Source organism: Antechinus flavipes, chromosome 5, assembly GCF_016432865.1.
Source record: "Antechinus flavipes isolate AdamAnt ecotype Samford, QLD, Australia chromosome 5, AdamAnt_v2, whole genome shotgun sequence".
NCBI lineage: Eukaryota > Metazoa > Chordata > Mammalia > Dasyuromorphia > Dasyuridae > Antechinus > Antechinus flavipes.
Genome location: NC_067402.1, coordinates 15,001,953 through 15,022,861, shown reverse-complemented (window position 1 = coordinate 15,022,861; position 20,909 = coordinate 15,001,953).

Here is a 20,909-nt window from a genome sequence, read left to right as displayed (position 1 = left end):
TTAAGCTATGTAAAAGCAAAAGATATCAGTAGGTATTTATTTTATAAAAAGAGTAGAAGTACCTTGAGGGAACTGATTGGTTTTGCTTCATCTTTATATCACCAGTGCTCAGCCCAGTAATAATTACCATACTCATTATAATTATTAAAATAATGAAAAATACTTACTGATACATTAAGGTCCTTTGGGACTCATTTGCAAAGTAATATAATAGAGAGATCATAAGAGTTGGAGACCCAAGGTTGATGGTCCTCATTTGTGTGACTATGGTGGGCGTGATATGCAACTCTTCCTTCATCATTTGTAAATAACATTTGTAGTAGAGGCTTCCACCCATTTTAAAGGGCACAAACTCTTGCTTCTCTGGTCAATGACCTCTGCTCATGTGAACCCCAGAGAGCTTAGTATCACAAGGTCTCTACCTAGGATCGCTGCCGATTATCCAGTTGATTTATCCATTGAGTTATTGATTTGTTCATCGACTTATTCATTCACTAAGCATTTAAAGGGAAAGGAAACAAGTATTTATTAAGTACCTACTATGTGCCAGGCACTGTCTTAAACACTTTACAAGTGTCTCATTTGCTCTTCACAACTTTTAAAAAAATAATTGAGGAACTGAGGCAGTCAGAAATTGTTCTTGTTCTGGGTCAAAAAAATCCATGTTTTTTTGTCTGAGTTTTTCTGAGACACTAAGCAAGTGTCTGAGGTTGGATTTGAATACAGGTCTTCCTAATTCCAGATGCAGAATTCTATCTACTGTGCTGTCCAACTGCCCACTTAAGGAGCTTTTCAGGCATTGTGTTAAGAATACAAAGACAAAAATGATGCAATCATTGATCATATATAATCTATCTATACAGAAAATTAAGTGGGAGATTATATAGAAAGAGAGGATGCAAAGTAATTTGGGGGGAAGGTACTAGCAATTGGACAGTGCTCAGGTTTTGTAAGTAATCAAATTGACAAGATTTCAAAACATAGAACAGCTTAATATAGGATAATATAATAGAAGCATAAAATTAGAGCTAGAAGGAACCTTGTGGATCATTATCTAATCTCCAAAAGTCAGCCTGAGGGTCAAATTTGGCCCCCTCCCTATTTTTGAACTGCATATGAGCTAAGAATAACATTTTAGGTACAGTAAAACTTAATTTTAAAAATATAAAAACCACCCTTAGTTCATTGGTCATACAAAAATAGGTGGTGGACAGGATCTTGCTTGGAGTGTTCACCCTTAGAATTCAGCCTTTTCCTTATCTAAATAAGAAAACTGAAATCCCAAAGGTAAATATAATTTGTTCAAGATCACAGAAGAAGTAGGAATTAGGAGAGGCAAGAACCTCTATGCTCTGATACCACATCCAATACTTACTTAAACATTAAGAAGGTAGAACAATGAGTGTCTGAGCCTAGAGCTAAGAGATTCCCCTCCCCGTTTAGGAGCACTACCCCAGAGATGCAAGCACTGCAACATTTTCCCTTCCTCCCCCATTAGAAAGCTGAACACTTCCTGTACAGTTGAGTAGAGTCCGGCCATGGTCTGAGAAAAAGGACCATTCTCGGTGTCTCCTCTCATACCATCCAGCTTCTGATATCACTATGATCTGCTTTCCCTCTGGATGATAACCCTTTCACCGGACTCTAATTCCACCCTCTATCTTTTTGGCCCATTTGTCCCTTACTCCTGCTCATCTTTCCTTCAGTTCTTCCAATCATGGGAAGGGAAAGTGCAGAGAAGTAGAGATCCTCCTCTAGAAAGTATTTCCACCCACCAAGAGGACCTGGATTCAAGATGGTCATATACAGTTATTCCTTATCGTGCTTACATTGCCTGCATCATGGAGTTGTTGCAAAGACATTTATGAGGATAAACTATTTAACACTTAGATGGCTCCATTAATTTGCATGCTATTACTCCCACCATTAAGTGCAGAGCTCAGCCTTTATTTCTTTCCATCCTTCTTGCCCTGCCTTCCCATATATCGCATATAAAGACTCCACCCAATGTGCTGAAAGCCTCCTTTACTTCTTTTTTTGAGGAGAAAGGGGACAGAAAGGCCATCTGAGTTAAGTGACTTGCTCAGTGTCACAAAGCTAGTAAGTGTCAAAATGTCTGAGGCTGGATTTGAACTCAGGTCCTCCTGACTCCAAGGACAGTGCTCTATCCACTGTGCCACCTGGATGCTCCATCTTTTACTTCTTTTAATATTTTATGGATGCCCATTCAACACAAGGGCTATCCGTTTGTAATCATTTACTCTTTCTATAAGATTGGCCCGCCTCATTTTCCAGTCAAATAAGTTCTTTTCAGTGTATTGAGCTATCACTAATATAATTACATTATTCATAAAATAGCTCCAGTTACTTAAAGCCCGCTGCAATGGCACATTGTGACATGGGGGTAGCCTGGGCATCTCGAAGGATTTGAGCCCAAGTTTCATCAGGTGTCCCAAGGGCAGAGGCCTGGAGGCCGGGTGCTGAGAGTAGACTATCTTTCTGCGGTTTGTGAACTAGGTTGGTTAAGTCAGGAGAAACTTGGCCCCATGTTGGCTACCAGGGGATGGAGTTGTAACTTCCTCCTGTCTTGGGCCATTTAGGGTTCCAAAAGGAGGATCTGATGTCCAGAATTTCTCTAGCTCCTGCCGGTCGAGCTGAGCAATGGCCGCAGGAGCACGAGACTCGCAGCTGGCCACAGAAGACCTCTTGTGGGGCTGCCTGTTACTCTAGCTTTTGGCTACTCTCAGGTCATCCTGGTCACAAGTCTTGCGGCCCAAAGCCTTTCGTGACTGACCACGAGCACTTCGATGCCGAGAAGGCTGAGCACGAGGCGTTTCTGGCCAGCTCCCGGTTGATTGATGGAGCCCAGTCTGGATATTCTGGACACCGATGGGCTAACCGGATTAAGCTCCCCAAGCCTTCGTGCATCTGTAATAGATCTGTCATAGCGCTGGGACTAATACCTGGTCCTCCGGCGGTCAAGGCTCTGGCTTGATGACTGTCACTCAAATGCTCTTTATCCCAGTGGTTTTTTCTTATTAATCTAATATAGGCTGATGATGTCACTCCAGGCCCCCGCCCACTTGAACCATGCCCTTCTTTTGTCTTCTTTTTGAATCGCTTCATTTATCATCTTCACTCATAATAGAATAATGCCATAATTTTACGCATATGGTTTAATTAAATTAGTGAATGCATAGCAAAACTAGAAACATTAATTGCGTGGAACATGACCTGCGCGCGTGTCCTGATGCAATTCTCCCTCATGGAGGGGGGAAGGAGAAGGGAGGGGGAGATGGGGGAGGATTCTGGATCTTTTAGCTGCAGCTTCTCTGCTGAGGAATGAGTTAGGGGAGCATGGGAACTTGCATCCGGTCACAAGTGGCCTGGCTCCCAGCAAGGACATCCGTCTAAACTCGTGAGAGGGAGAGTAACTTAAAATGGAAAATGGCACATTTCACTCCTGCCACAGGATGCTAACCCCCCCCCCCCCAGCAGCTGCAAATCTCTTTTCTCTCCTGCTCTGGCCCCTTGTGGACATCCAGCTCTGAGAGGGGAGGATTTGGCTGCCTTGGGAACTCTCGCTTTCATGGAAAAGGCTGGTGGGATCCCACAAGCAGCCCTGGGACACGTCCCTGTCTGTCTTGTGCTGGACCCCCCTTCTCTTCACCATCAAGTGTCTGAGCCAGTCCCGGACATAAGTCGCCTCCATCCAAGAACCATTCCGGAAGAGTGTAAGCTCCGAGAGGGAAGGGGTTATTTAGCTTTTATCTTCGCCTGTAGTACCTGATGCAGAGAAGGCACCAGACGGGGTAACTATTGGATGGACCGGGTTGCGCTTTGGGGAAACAAGTGGGGCAATGTCGGAACCTCGGTGGGACTGGAGAAGGGGATGCAGCGGCCCCTTCCTTGCCCCCATCTGTTACACATCATTGGTGACTTTGTGGGAAAGGGGCAACTCTTGGCCACGACAGATTATTACAGAGCCTGACAGGAACGTCCCAGCCATGAGACCCAGAAGGATAATCTGACATCTTTACAAGCCGATCTGCTTCTTGGGCATCTGTCTGATGAGCCCGGCGTCAGTACCTGCTCCAAGCTGCTCTGACAGTCAGATCCTGGGAGAGGAGTCCATGTGACTTGGATGCTTTCCCTTAAGGGTCTGATTGAAATAAAATGGTGGCTGGGGCTCCATTTGCCTCCTTCTAGCCCACTCCGGAGCACTGGAGACCCCCGGAGCTGCCCCCACCCAGCAGACACAAAAGCCCAATGGTCCCCCGGCTTCTTCCCCGGCTCCTTTTCTTCGGTACGTTTTCCTGGCAGTCCCTTCCAATTTGCTGTTTACTAAAATCCCATGAAAAACACATCCAAACACAAAACAAAAAAACCCGAGGCATAAATTTCCCGATCATCCATTTAACTCAGAGATGGGAGGAGAGAGAGAATTTGTAGCTTTCAGAGCCCATTAGCTGGCTAATGATAGCTCGGGTCCTATGGCAGCCCTCCGCCTGATAAGCGGCTCCCAGCATTCATTGAGGAGGCCGGGAGGCCTTTAGAGGGCCCAGCTCTGTCTCTGCAGCCTGCACATGTTTTCAAACAGAATTTCATGCCTGCTTCCTGACAGCTCATTAAACAAAGGCCTCTCGGTGCATCTATTGCCCATCTCCCGCCGCGGCGGGAGCCTATTTTACGGCAGGCCCCAGATTGCGAGCTCTTCCCGCCTCCCAGCGGCCCGCCTGCCAAATGCTTATCAGCCTCCCCCAAAGGTGACTGTGCTTCCCCATCAGCGCAGGTAGCCAAGGGCTTGGCTGTGACCCTCCGAGGCAGAGAAGGAGAGCGATTAGGAGCCGTTCCTGGGCGGGAGAGATAAAAGTCATGGCAGTCACAGGGACGGCGGGGAAGAGCTCAGGGGAGGGGGAGGAGGATGCTGCGGAGGCTGATAGCTCCCATTCACGGCCCGGCCTGGCAGCCATTTCCAGAGACAGCTGGCCACGTCCGGGCCCGGGGGACGGCGCGCTCAGACAAAGCAAACAAGGACCTGGGGCTGTGGGAAGCGGGTGGATGGGGCTGATCGGAGCGGCTGCCTCCTAATTACTGGGTTCTCTCCTGCCATTAAAGCATCATCCTGCAGCCAAATCAATAAAGGCCGCATGGATTTAGAGTTTTGCTTTGGATTTTTTTCATTTCTTCCTGCCAGCTCGTGCCAAAAGCGTTTCTGGTTCTAGGACAGATGAAGACGTCTCTGAAGTGAGCTGCCATTTTGGGCATCCGACAAAACTTGTAACAGGTCTGTTTGCTACCAGTGTGGGGTCCTGAGCTGATGGATCTTTTCCATTGGATGGGAACATGCAAACCCAACAAGACCCCCTCGGTCCGCACCTCCCCCCAAACAACACGAACCCCTCCTGTTCCAGTTCTGAGACAAACAGAATCCATCAGAGCTGGCTCGGCCGGGCAGATGCCCTAGGCCAGTGGGTGAGCCTCAGTCGCCAGCTTCAGGAGCAGGTGCCTCGAGATAACCCAGGGAGGTGGGCGTCTGACCCAGGAACAGCTGGGACTCACGGCCTGAGCCTTGTTAGTGCCAGAGGCCTCAAGGCATCTGTCAGGCAGACTTGCCTTAAGGGATCCTCTCTTCTTGGGCCCCCCCACAGCATGTTCTTCTAAGACAAGAGTCCCCAGTCTGCCAGGAGGCACAGAGTGAAGGGAGGCTGGGAAAGGGAGGCTGCTTTCTGTTTCATAAAATTAGGGTGGGAAGAGACTTCAGAGATCATTTAGTGGGACTTTTGGCCAAAGGATGATTCTTGTCCACAAATCATCATCAGTGAGTGGTCATCCAGCCTGCAGACCTCCAGAAATGGGGGATTCACTGCCTTTTGGGGCAGCCTTTTCTATTTTTGTACACTGCAATTATCAAGAAGTTTGTTCTTATTCAATTCAACTGAATATACACTTATTAAGTACCTTTTATATACCTGACACTGTGTTAAGTACTAGAGATATACACAGAAGGAAGCCTTCTCTGCTCTCAAGGAACTTATATCCCACTGGAAAGAAATGATATGTATACCTAGAAGTAAATATATTTAGTATGGAAGTGAATATTTATGCTTATATGTTTATAAAAATAAATATAACAAACATTAAATACCTTTAATAATATACTAAATATATATTTAATAATATGTAATACATATATCTATTTAATATGAAATACATATATTTAATTATACATGTATATATTTTAAAATATACAATACATATATATATTTAATATGTTGTCATTGCTTGTCCTTCATTCTTGAAAAGGACCTTATGTCAAAGAGGTGATGCCATGACATGCAAGTGAGTTGGATTTAAGTGAGGGAGGGCTCTGCAAGGTCATCTGCCTCACTTTCTCCTCCAGGGCATCTGGATCCAGTGGCCAGATAGAGATCAGGAAGACTGAAGATGGCCCTGGGTACAGAATACGTGTAGAGATATGCAGAAAGACAGACAGATAGATAGACAGACAGAAAGATAGATAGATAGATGGATGGATGGATGGATGAATAGGCCAACAGAGAGATAGAGTTAGGTAAGTAGGTAGGAAGATAGATAGATAGATAGACAGACAGACAGACAGATAGATAGATAGATAGATAGATAGATTACTTTGGAAGTAATGGTTGGCCTCCTAATTATTTCTGTTTGCTTGATCTAGTTCTTTCTTAAGAAACCAATCAGAATGTATATTAACTTTCAAACACAAGAACGTCCTTTAAATAGTTTAAAAGGCTTGCTAGTGTTTATAGAGGATTTCAAAGTTTGCAAAGAACTTATATATGTATCTATATTTACATTTATATATGTGTGTATAGCACTTTATATATACATATAGCAAAGCTCTCTCTCTCTCTGTCTCTCTCTGTCTCTCTCTCTCCCCCCTTTCTCTTTCTCTCTCTCCCTCTCCCTTTCTCTCTCTCCCCTCATATATATGTGTGTGTGTGTGTGTGTGTGTGTGTGTGTGTGTGTGTGTATATACATATATATATATATATTTTTTTTTGTAGCTAGCTTTAACTTTTCTTTCGAAAACTGCTCATATCCTTGGAACATTTCCCTGTTGGGGAGTGGATTTTACCTGGAAATGGCACTTTAGTCTAAGAGCCGTTCCCCAGTAGATGTTAAAGTTCAAGCTAGCTCCAATCATAGGGAAGCATGGTCCACACTACTAATTATAAAAGACATGCAAATTAAAACAACTATGAGATGTCATCTCCCTATCAAGAGGGCAAACATGGCACTCCAATACACCGGTAGCCTGGGTGTTCTCACTAATGTGGGTACTCGTTTCACTGAAACCAATCACTACCAACCTGTGCCTCCTATCCTTGCCATTCCATCATTCAACTTGTTCAATTCCCGTCTCGCTCTTTGTGCCCCCAGTTGGGTTCTCTTGGCAGAGATACTGAGTGGTTGGACATTTCCTTCTCCAGCCCATTTTACAGATGAGGAAACTGAGATGCACAGGGTGAAGTGACTTGCCCAGCATCACACTGCTACTCTGCTTCTGAGGCCATATTTAGACTCACTTAGGCTTTCCGGGCTCCGCACCCTATACATTCTGGTGATGCTCCTTAGCTGCCCCCTGGAAAGTATAATGTCCCATGTAATAGAACCTTAAGATAACATTGGAAGAATATTTGTGTTGAAAAAAGATGAAATGATTTGGGGGAGAAGTCTGTCATTAAAAGATCTTTCTAGTTTCCTAACAGCAGTCCAAGCTGTTCTCTACCTGCTTGAATGAGTGAATAAAGGAAAAAGCATTTATTAAGTACGTCCAATGTGCCTAACACTGTGCTAAGTGCTAGAGCGAGACATACAATACCGAGACAGTCACTGCCTTTGAATTGCTTTCATTTAGATAAGGAGAAACAGTGCACGTGGCGGGTGGGCACAGGGGTCAGGGAAGAACGCTTTCATTTGGGAAGAGAGGAACAAGAGGCAATCCCTGATCTTGCCCCACAGAACCACAGTAGCACTGTTCGGTTACAGTTGTTCAACAGTAGACAGAAGGGAGCAAGGGTTGGGGATATTGGCAAGGCAAAAAGCACCCTCGGTGCGGGTGAGGATGCTGGTCCCAGGGATTAGACCTGTGGGACTCAGCTGTGAGAATGTGGTCTCTGCAAGTCTAGCATGGATTCTATTTCATTTGTGCATACCTATCTCCACTGGCTAGACTGGAAGCCCCTTGAGGACAGGAACTATTTTTGCCCTTCTCTTTGTTTCAGAAATTAGCACGGTGCCTGGCACACAGTAGGTACCAAATAAATATTTATTGATTGGTTATTTGACTGATCAAATGACTTCATTCCCTTGATCTCCTTATCTGATTTCTCTGTCAAAAACCTGTAACCTTGCCTCTACCAGACTGTAGTGGATAGAGTGATGGACTTGGAGTTCAAATCCTCCCTCGGATACTTATTTAGCTGTGTGACCCTGGGCTAGTCACTTAAACTCATTTTGCCTCAGTTTCCTTATCTGTAAAATGGGGATAATGATAACAGCAGCCTCCCAGGGTCGCTGTGAGGATCAAGTGATAAAATCCATGTAAAGTACTTTGCTAGCTGTCGAGCACTTCCTGCTATCACTTGCCTGATAAAAGCAATATAATTTGGGTTGCTTTAAAAATTTTATATCTTTGAAATAAGACCTAATCTGGTTTTATTATGGGACTGGGACTGGGATAGAGACTCGGCTTGTGATTTCCTTGGTATAAGGAGGAATCAAAGCAAGCTGACAGACACCTTCTCTGCCTTCTCTAGTTACCAAAATACTGAGAAATAAGTGGACGCTTACGGTTTCCCAGATGCGTCAGAAGTGGGACTGATTACTAGTCACTAATTATAATCGTGGAACATGTTGAAATAGAAGGCAGAGAGACTGGGTTCCTTCTGTTTTCAGGTAGGTAACTAGAAGGCAAGCCATGTAACCGATCTGAGCCTCGGTTCTCCTATCTGTAAAATGGGGATGATAATCCTCCTAGTACCTCTCTTTCAGAGTTATTATTGAACATTCAAAGGAAATACAGATAGAGTGCTTCAAAGGCCTGAAAGTGCCAGATAAATGTCAAGTATCATTGTTGTTGTTATTAATAAATGTAACATATTTCATTCCATTATGTTGTTTCCCTCCATTAGCATGGAAACTCTTCGAGGACAGGAATTGTCTTTCCCTTTGCTTTTATTTGGACCCCAGCACATAACACAGTGCCTGGTGTTTGCCAAGTGCTTAATAAGTGCTCGTTGCCTTTTCTTGCTCCATCAATATCATAGACTCAGCAAATCCCACCTGCCAATTCTTTCAGGATCCTGAAATGCAGTTCATCTGGACCCAGGGACTGGGACTTATCCGAGGACAGCAACAAGGGAGCTCTCACCGTCGCTTCAGTTCCTATTTCCAGTTGGCTTGTATTTTATCCCTTTTAATGAGAAAATCATTCTTCTTGGAAGAGAAACACAAGTCAAATGGTCTTGATGCTAAGTTACTCTCTCTCACTCTCCTCTGGGAATTTTCTTTCAGTGAGTTCTGGTCTTGAGGTAGAGGGAGAACACAGAGGTTCGGGATGGAAGAAAAGTTTTAACAGAGTGGAAAAGCAGCTGTGGGAATGCTGATCATGGAGGGAAGCACGGTGAGAGCACCATTCATGACAAGGGCGACCAGGTTGGACTTTATGCTTTGCCAACTAGGAACCCATATTCCAAGGGGACTTTAGACAAATAAAGCTGAATCGAAGGAACTGAGATATCTAGCTGAAGAGAGAGAAGGTTTGGGTTTGGGAGGAGGGAGTTGAAAGGTGGAAATTTCTCTTTACCAGTAACTGAAGTGACAATTTGTAGAAAAGGGGATCATGCTTGTTCTATTTGGCTCCAGAAGACAAGACAAGGGAGACGAGGATGTAAAGGGGAAGGAGGCTCCTTTCGATATCTTCTCTGGGATACTGTATCACCTGCCAGAGCTTATGTACTTTTTTCTTGCCAAATGGTAGGCAATAGGATACAAAGAAGTCTATTCAAACTCACTCCACAGGGCACAATGATGGGGAATGAGCTGTGAGTCACTGGGCTGAGTGCATGCTGAGGCAGACAGGCTCATCCCAAGTCAACCAGTGATGGCAAAGACTGTTTCTCTACATTATTTATAAAAACCCTCTCCTAGCTTTTCAGCCAGTGTGCTTTTAGACTACGGCTAGAGCTGCTCACATGAACGAAAATTATGGAAAATATGAAACAGAAGATTAAAATTGGACCCACTCCTTCTTCATATTTATGGTGGGCACATTCAACTTTTCAGTGGAAAATGGACTTTGCCTCTTAAGTCCATTTGCAAAATCCATATGCCGAGGTCCGTACTCAGTCCTTCCTAGGACGAGCTGAAAACCAACTGTTTGCGGCTGATTTTCATATAAATTAGATACATATCCTCCCTGATCCGCTCAGCTACATTTCCATGCCCCAGTGTGCTCCTTGATTGGCCATTTTCCTAAGAAGTATAAGGGCATCTAGAGAAACATAAACTGGGCCATTTAAGCCTAAGTCATAATCTAACCCAGCAAGGCTCATATTGATCAGAGCAGAGTCCAGATCAGTCATAGTCAGCACTTAAAAGCTAATGGTAGGATTCTGGCTTTATGGGCCTGAGACACACCCACAGTAATCACCTTTATGAATGTGTTAAGATCATGAATCATTATTCAAAGAGCATCTTTCTGGCTCTGTTTCTCCTCCTCCTCCTCCTCCTCCTTTTTCTTCTTCCTCTTCTTCTTCTCTCATTCTCTCTCCTCTCTTTCTTTCTACTCCTCCCTCTCTGTTTCTATCTCTCTTTGTCTCTTTCTCCTTCTCTTTCTTCTTTTTTTCTCTCTCCCCTTTTTTCTTCCCCCTCCCTCCTCTTCTCTCTTTCTCTGTCTCTGTCTCTGTCTCTTTCTGTCTCGTTCTCCCTCTTTCCTTCCCTTTCTTCTTTCCTTTCCCCTCTCTCTCCCCCTTCTCTTTCTGTCTCTCTTTCTCTCTTATTATAAGGTTACTGTGGTCAGGACCTGCCCCACATTGTCTTGGTATCCCTAGAGCACCAAGCCTAAGGCTGTGGACAGAGGAGAAGCTTGTGTTGCCAGAGATGAAACTCACAATTCCCAGTTATTAGAAGTCATTTTCTCCCTTCATTGGAGAAGCTAACTCTGGCTGTAGCTCTTTGCTGGCTCTGACCGCTGGTATATTAGTGGAGTCCACAGCAATATTTCTGATTTCTGAAGAGGTCATGTTTCCTGGAGCTACTTTCCCCCAGAGCATGTGGTTTCTCCTCTTTCAACTCTCAGCTCAATGCATTGTTTGTTACTAGTCCCAGTTCTCTCACGAGATGGTCCCTGGGGAATGGGGTCAGTGTGACCCCTGGATTCTTCTCACCTCATCCCACCCCCCCTTTTTTTTTTACCTCTGATTATAGACACAAGGGTCTGGCTACTCAAAGGGCTCCTGAAACTTACCCATCCCTGCCAGAATCCCCTTTCCAATGCACCTAAATCCAGAGGCATGGCCAACTCCCACAGCCAATCCCAAGGCATGATTTTAAGAACTGGTTCACTCATAGATTGTGCTTCTATTTGATTGATTTCGACTAATCAAAGAGACATTCTCAACTAATAAAGACAGCAAGGGCATAGAATATATTGTTGGTTTTATATATATACTATATATATATGTATATATATATATATATATATACATACATATATATATAATTAGTTACATTAATTAGAATGGTTGAATGGCATGGCATATTCTCTTACACTCCTTTCATAAATGTTGATTGACTGGTTGACTTTGTCAGGGAATTATTCACTTTTTGTATCCCAGCGCTTGGTAACTGATCAATAAGTATTATTAATAACAACAAATGGTAAACATTATTGATCTTTTCAGTGCCATCTTTCTCTCTTCCATTTTCCCTCCCCACCTTTCCTATCCTCTTTTTCTCACTTCTTAGTTGCTGTTTCCTTGCAAGTGTTTATACCTCACTCCTACAAAACCCCAGCAACTACAGACCACACCCTACTTGCCCTCGGGCCATCTGAGGAAATCCCATTCTTGTGTTTTTAACAGCACATTAATTTAATTGCAAAGCAATAATTTATTCCACTATTTCTTAAAACAATTCAGTCATGGACATTACAAATCATCAGGATGTATGAGATTAAGTCGCTAATGTTAGCAGTTTTCCAGAAGGCACTTACTAAGGATCTACTAAATTTTGGGCATGGGGCCATCATATTTCTGGGAGTACAAAGACAAAAATGAATTAGTCCCTGTCCTCAAACCTTTATCATCTATTGGGACAGGACACATGTACGTGTATGATAAATATAAAACATAAACAACATAAACACAAGGTGATTGGGATGGGGGAGTTCTCGTTTTAAAAACAATCTTGTTCAGTGGCAGAGCCAAGATGGTATAGTAAAGGCAGGAACAATCTTGTTCGAAATAAGCTTTGAGCTAGAATCTGTATAGAAAAATCTAACTTCTCTAAAAAAGGGACCCAACAGCTGAAACTACTAGTCCTGTCAAGTCATTTTCTTTCTTGGGGCCTTGGTTTCCTTACCAGGAATATGGGTATACTACTTATACTGCTTATTCCATGGGTTTTCATGAGGAAAGTAAGCTTTTTCTGCTACTTGTATTTTACTGAGAAAAAGAGACGCAAGGAGGCTTTTGGGCAGAAGGTCAAAGGGATGTTAGTAAAATTAATGCAAATTAGATGGGCTGAAAAACAATATTTGCAGAATTTTACAATTTTAGCGCCAACTGGCTATCTGCTTTTGTTTATCAGGAGGCAAGGAGCAGCCTGCCTTTCAAATAAGTGGTATGAGAAGAGAGGGGACATAAATCAGTTAATCAATAAATATTGGTTAATTACCTACTGTATTTCTAGCTTTGGGCTTGGCGCTGTGTGGGATATCAGAGAAGGATAAAATGAGTTTCCCACCCACAGTGAGTTTACAATCTTGTTAATTGACCATCTGCTTCTTTTTCTCAAACATGTCAACATGTTCTGGACAAATTGTTTGGAAAACTCTTTCGTCCAGTTGCTTTTATTTATATCCAATGAGAGTATATTTGTAAAGGACTTAGAATAGTGCCTAGCACCTGGGAGTCTCTGTAGAAATATTTGCTTCCCTCCTAAAACTTTGGCCAGTTGGTCACAGGAAGATGAAATGGAATATCCCATGACTATGCTGGGATCCTAGGAGTCTTCCCTGTTTCAATTGCCCTTTTTAAAATCTTGGAACTTTTCAGGCAAATGGGATGGCTAGCTTTCCTTGCTTCTGGTGAAAGGAGTAAACATTGCCTTCTGAATATCCGGGTGCGCTGCTGGACAGCTCTCATTATTAGGAAGCCTCCCCCTTCCTCTCTACATCAAACTATTATTTTTCTCTTTCTATTTTCTTTCCATTCCTCATGCCCCTCCTTTACATGGCAGCTTTTCAGATACTTGAGCCCAACCATCATGTGCCCCCAGGCTAACGATTCCCAGCTCCCTCAACTGGTCTGCACATGTACTAAGTTCAAAGTCCTTCATAACGCTAGTGGTTCTTCTGTGGACATTCCCCAGCTTGGCAGTGTCACCAGGCAGAGTTCAAAGAGACATTAAACTTCATCTGGTCATTTTGTAAGTGAGAAAAATAAGACCCAGCTGCTGTCAAGTTCATCCCCTGTTATCTTGGTCTAAGCAACGGGAGAGGAAAATATAAAACAGCATCATTGGACAAGTGTCTATATGGGGACAAGAATGGTGGATGATCAATTACAGTGCTCTTTTTTCCTTTCTGGAAGTTCTGGCTTCTTAGGATACACATGTAATTAGCTAATCAAACATCAGTCTTTTATTAAGTGTCTATTATTTTCTAAATACCAAGATAAAGGCACAAATGAATCATTCCCTCTCTCCCCTCCACACACACACAAACAGCTTGCATTCAATAAGGGATCTTCTCAGTGCCCAAATTGCTTTCCATTTAATCCAGATAAATCTGGAATCTTCCTAGATCTTTGATGTTAGAACGTGAGAATTAACATGAGAGCTCCTTGAAATCTGGATTGTTTTAGTCTCTGAATTTTTTAAAGGGCAAGAAAAGAGTAATATTTTGTACTAGAGGTAATAGGGAGTCAGGAAATGGAAAGAGTCCATCTATTACCATAGTTATTAAGCAGACCTAGACTTCAACCTCCTTTTTTTGAGTCAGCACACAAACATTTGGGCTTTGGAAGAACCAAGTAGTGGTCATTAGGCATGTCTTGAGATGATTTTTTTGCTTCTTTCTAGGATTGTGACACATTTGGAGAGCACCAGGAGGCCATTCTCTTGGTTTACATCTTTAACTGAGCATCTCTCAGGCAACAGTCCTACTAAGGCAAATTTGGGAATATGAAAACATGTAGAGTAGGAAAACTACAATTTCCTTAGGAAAAGGAGCTCCTATGTAGTAACTCCTTCCTCCAAAGCAGATTATAACCTCTTTCTGAATGGGAGAAATCCTAAATTGCTGCTAGAAGAGTAAAGAAAGACTCCTTTACCCTGTGGGGAGAAGAAGGGAAGGCCATTCCTACAACTGTTGGAACTGCTTTCATCCTGGTACGTCTATTCTTGCTGAGATCTAGACAAGATCGTGTGTTCTACATCCCAAACTCAAAGGGTAACTTGTGAATTTCAGCTCCTTCCACACCCAACACACATACACATGCATATACACATACACACACATGCATGCACCCATAGACACCCATGCACCAAATCACTTGGTTTTAAAGGATTACAGGTCAATTTTGAATAATTTCTCTTAACAACAGAAAACTGCTTTTCCATCTCAGCATATGAGTCACTGGGACCCACTCATTCTAGCTGAAATGGACCCATGTGGAGAATTAATATAAAGACCTTTATGACATGACCAAATCCTCCCTTTCCAGTTTTCTAATACCTTCCTGCCCTCCACATAATTTACGGTCCAGTTATGCTGGCTTACGTGCTGTTCCTCAAACTTTTGGACATCTCCCATCTCCATGCATTTATACTATCTGTGCTTCATGTTTGGAATACTCTCTAGTCCCTCACCTTTGCCTGGTTTCTTTCAGGACTCTGCTGAAACCTAGTCTTGAGCAGGAAGCCCTTTCTTGACTCTTCTCAATTCCCCATCCTATCGTGGCTAATGCTTTTCCTCCGGGATGACTTCTCATTCCCACATTATCTTATATGTACAAAATTAGTGTTTTGTCTCCGCCGTTAGAATGCAAAACTTCTCGAGGATAGGGACAGTTTTTGCCTTTCTTTATATCATCAGTGCCTGGCAAGAGTAAGCACTTAACAAATGCTTCTTGATTGACTGAGGTTAGTTTTGAATCAAAGAAATCCAACCTTATTAAAAACAGAAACTGCTTCCTTAATGCACAGCTTTTCCTACTTTGGTGGACCAAAAGTCCTTTGTTGAGAAAAAAGAAAGGAAGGGGAAATCTTCTCTGAGACCTATTGTTTCTTCTAGAGTCAATTTGAGGAGAGATGAATTCTTATGATCTTCCTTCCCATTCTGAACACCTAACTGTATCAGTTGCTAATTTCACCTTTTTTGAGGATGGTTTGGAACTCAGGGCAAATGAGTGAGAACAGATATTGAAATTAGACTTCATCACTTCCTATCTCTGGGCTTTCATCCTCCATTCCCTTTTTCTTCTGGCTATTCCATGCAACCATTTACGGTCTTCCTTCTCCATGTCCTATTACATGCTATCCTCCTCCCTGAATGGAATGCCCTGCTCCTTTCCCCATGTAGTCCTCCTATAATAAAACCCTGTCTGATTGTGATCCTTGAGCACAATGAGAAATATTTTCTGCCCTCATATCTCCCATAGAAATTAGTGGAGCACTATGTACCTAGATCCCAGTCAACAAATCCTGTCCGATTCAGGAGCTCTGTATTTTTCTTTTCCTTTTTTTACCCTCTTGCAATACTTGTTTCTTATTAAATGATAGATAGATAGATAGATACATAGTCAATCCTCAACTTTCATGGGGGTAACATTCTGATCATATGCACTTTTTCTAACAGTAACCATGAAATTACATAAAATGTAGTACACAAAATAAAACTGGTAACATGCAAAACAAACAAACAAGCAAAAAAAGAAAACATAAGTAGAATACTCCTCACCTCCATAATATCCCCAATACTGCTATAGCTTGCACACTTCTAAATGAACAGTTCACATTGTATAGAAAATTTTGGGTTTTTTAATGGCTTTTTATTTACATGTATTTTTCTTTTTTCTCAGCTATTATTATTATTATTATTATTATTATTATAGCTTTTTATTTATAAGATATATGCATAGGTAATTTTTTCAGCATTGACAATTGCAAATCCTTTTGTTCCAACTTTTTCCCTTCTTCACCCTATCCCTTTCCCCAGATGGCAGGTTGACCAATACTACATGTATTTTTCTTATGATGATTTTCAGACAATAGAAAAGGATACTATACATTACCATGATCATCCAGAAGGCTATTTATCCAAGGATAAATTCTGTCTACCCCCTGTTTTCTTGCCAATCATTGGATTTCCAGAATGAAACAACTACAATATCTTAGAGGAACAGATGCATCTAACCATGAAGATGAAAAAGCTGACTAAGAAGCATAACTAGGCTGGGACAATCGGGGCTATTCCCCAAGACATCAAAATTTATAGTGTGGCCAGTCAGTCAATAACCATTTATTAAATACTTAAGTGACAGTTACTGTGCTAAGTGTTGAGAACGCAAAGGAAGGCAAAAGACAGTCTCTGCTTTGAAGGAGTTCTGATGTGAGGTAGATGACATGCAAACATACATGTATGTAAGAAATACATATAGGGTAAATGAAAGGGTATTGATGGCTGTTGTAGCCCTTAACCAACGAAGAAACCGCTGCTGCTGATAATAATTAAGTAAAATAGGAAATTAACAGAAATAATATTCTCTTTAATGGATTCTCTTTGGCCCACTGGTTTACATTTGTGATATCCCCAGTCTGCTTGGATGCTTTATGCCAAATGCGACAGGTACATTTTATTTTCCCTGGGATAAGAATCACTAACTAGTGACTGCTCTTAGCTTAGCTTAAGATGACAAGGGGAAGAGGAGGAGTGGGGAGTTATCTCTGAGCATTGGCAGCAGCCTGGCCTGGAGGCCCATCAGCAGGATGGAAATTGACTTTGAGAACCTGCACCTGGTCTTGGGCATGGAGAGTCTCAGATCCACGTGCTTTCTCATCACCCCTTCCCATGTCTTGGAGAGTCTCTTTCTTTAGAGTCTGCACTGCCTCAATCACCAACGTGTATTTTCAGACACTTCCGTGCTGCTAATGTCTGGAATGGTATATCCCTCACCAGATCATGCTGGAGTTTTTGCCACTTGGCCGCTGTCTGTCCCTTCTATTGTTGTTGCCCTGAGCAAATATTCACTGCGCTCCTGCCTATGCAAATACTGCAGAGACCACCCCCATGGCATGAAGCTGTCCAACTATGAGCTTGTCCATCTGTGGGCAGCCTGATGCACAGATCCGTCTGCCACAGATGGCCTTTAATGCTTTTGTGTGCATTGAGTGGGTGACTTTAAAGAAACAAAAGACTGAGAAACAAGAGCAGCCCCCCATCAAAGAAGGAGCCGCCAAGACTGGAGACCATGTGGCGACCGCCCCATCCCAGCCAGGGGAGAAGTAATGAGCTAATCAGAACTGTCCCCACTCCCTTCTCAAACAGACACCAGCTCTCTCTCAAATTTTAACGCCTCCATTTATTGTATCTTTTTTCCCCCATTGCTCGGCACAGAGCCCAGCACACAATGAGTGAGTACTAAATGTTTGTTGATTAACTTGGCCTACCCTGTGGAGCAAGCACTGGGCATTCCTTCCAAATGCAATTAGTTAAGACCTCACCATTTTGGTGTGGCCTGTGATGTCATTAGTATAAGAAATTTAGATTGACAACTGGTCTGTGATGTATAGTCTTAGAGGCGTTTAGGGCACTGAGTGGCTATGCAACTTGCCCAGGGTCACTTGGGTCAGCCAGGTTATGTCAGCAATGAGACTTGAACTCCTATCTTCCTGATGCTGAGGCAGGGTAGCCATCGGCTGACTCCCCCTGGTACGAATACAGTGAATTTGGAACCAGCGAGCCCAATCCAGGTTATTTATCATGCTTTAAACCCTGGAGAGCTCGACATGCAGAAGGGAGGGTAGCAATTCCACACTGAGGCTTAGGCTGCTCTGGCTAGTCTTTCTTTCCAAAAATCCCAATCCTACTAAATTCCCTCTTGACAATTTAATGGAGCCTTTGACCAACCATTCTGCTCAGCAGCAACTATCTATTTCCTGATGGTGCTGGGGCTGCCACCTGCTTCCTCTGAGCTTATTAAGCCCCAGCAGCAGCAGGAACCAGGGGGTCAGTGGATGGGCCCGAATGGCTGTTTAGCAGAGGAACAACTGAAGGTGAATGAACAAATGAATGAATAAATGAAAAAGGTTCCCAGCTCTTACTGTCTGCCCAAAAGTGTGCTAAGCAATCACACGACCTGGATGTGGCTTTAATACAGTCCCTGTCTTGTGTAATGGAATAACTGTAGCCCAGACAGTGTGTCCAAGATCCCAATTCAGAGCCAACAGATTTGGGATCAGAACCAAACTCTGACTCCAAACCTGGGGATTTTTTTCTCTGTGTCCTGGGGATTCTAAAGAATCGTTCCCCTAGAATAACTTTCCCTTATTGTGATTTTCTCAAGGCCCACTGACCATTTGGGCTGCATATGTTTCAAAAAGAAGCCTGGTTCATTCATAGAATGTCAAATGGATAAACATCATTCAGTATTGTTCCCCCTACCTGCTCTCCAGAAAACAAAAGAAGTGAGTGAGTCCCTCTGGTTTGTTGAACTATGATGGTTCACATTAGGCTCCAGAAACAAGGGTATCTGGTCTTTCTCTTCCAAATCATCCTGCCTTCAGACCCTACCTAAGTCCAAAGTGTGGTCACTTGCTCAGCTGGACTCGGGGCATTTTTGGCATATTTGTTTATGCCTCAGGCACGCCTGTGAGTGAATTGGAAAGGGGGTTAATGGAGAGTTCTCAAATTCTTTTCATATGTGCCCCAGGTCCCCCTGGAACCCAATTTAATAGTTTCAGCAATGAACACAGGCTCAAACTTCAAGTTTTTTTGGCTCAGAGAAACATCTTTAATCACTTTCATGTTGAAATGAAAGGACCCCGGGAACTTTAGTGTACATCGATTCTTGGAAAGAGAGCTTGGGAACATGTTGCAAATACATGAATAAATCATCTTGCATCCATTAGATGGATGAGAGATCTTGAGGGAGAATTCTCGAGACAGTGTTCAGGATGCTCCAAGAGAAGGCGTCCTTTGGATCTGCAGCGAGCCTGCCCATGTGTGAATCTGCACTAGTAGCATGAGAGGGTGCGAGACAAAGTGGAAGAGGCTTGTCATCATGGCGCATGCTGTCACTTTCTGGGCTGATGACAAATTCTGGGTTGTAATTTGGGTGCAATAAATATGGATTAGAGGTTGGTCTCTCCGTGTTCCATATGCAGGGCTGCTATCCTCATCCCCAGAAGAAAAAGAGAGCTCTCCATGGGCCCCCCTTGGGAAAAAATTAGCAAGGTCTTAGGAGAGGGGGCTTTAGAATAGGGCTCAGTTTGTTCAACCATGGAATGGACAAGGATAAAGAGGGCAGGGTCTTCTGGAGAAGAGTTTCATTTACTCCTTCATGACTCCTGACTGAAAGATAGGCATAAAAAGCAATGAATATGAAAGGAGATTAAGGGATAATGGTTATTTTCCAACGTGAGAAAGCTGTCATATAGAAGAGGATTCCTGCTTGGTCCCTGACCAGGACTAGTCAACATACACAAATGTATGTATGCATGTATCTCTGTATAGCTAGGATATCTCTATGTGTGTTTGTATTTATATACATTGATACGTGGGTCAGTGGGTATATATATATGTGTATATATATATATATATACATATGTGTGTATGTATTTATATTCTTTGTATACATGGATCAATGGATATATATGTGTGTAAATGTGTATATATGTTTGTGTGTGTGCATATTTATATATGTTGTATACATATGTATATGTATATACACACATATATACAGAGAAACACAAACTCTCACATACACAGACATATTGTCCCAATGCACCACTCAGTAGGCATCTACGATAATAACCCGTAACTCTCGGTAAGTCCTGTCCCGTCCAGTCCATGTCCAGCCCTTGCATCTTGCCCGAGTCCAGCTCTGGGAAAACTTTGCCTCTGGATATTGGAGACTAGACTCCTCATTCTTATACTCATTGACTTATTAAACCATAACCCTGATATCCCAGGAACAATGTTATTTTCCATTGTTGTTTAAGTCTAGGGCCTTTGGAAAAGGAGGAGGAGGAAAGGGGTAATTAATGTATGATATGGATAGGATATAGAATAGGGAAAAAACTGCCCATTCTATATCCAGCCCATATCATACATGAATTACACAGAAGGCAAAGGTAACCATAAACAATCATTGCAGAAAGATTTAAACAGGATTCGGTAACATTTTATAACTAACAGTGCAATCATCTAAGAGGTGCATTTGTAAGCACCAATGAGACATAAAATAGTTGTCAGATCTGCTATTGACTCACATTTATATTTCCCATTTCCCCTGTACTGTCCCAACATTCCACGGGTAAAAGCTTACCTGTCAGGAAAATGGCCACCGTGGTCTGGTCTTTTCTTTCTGGTGGCCATTCTCTGATGCAGATACTTACCCTCCCGATAGCCACTGATA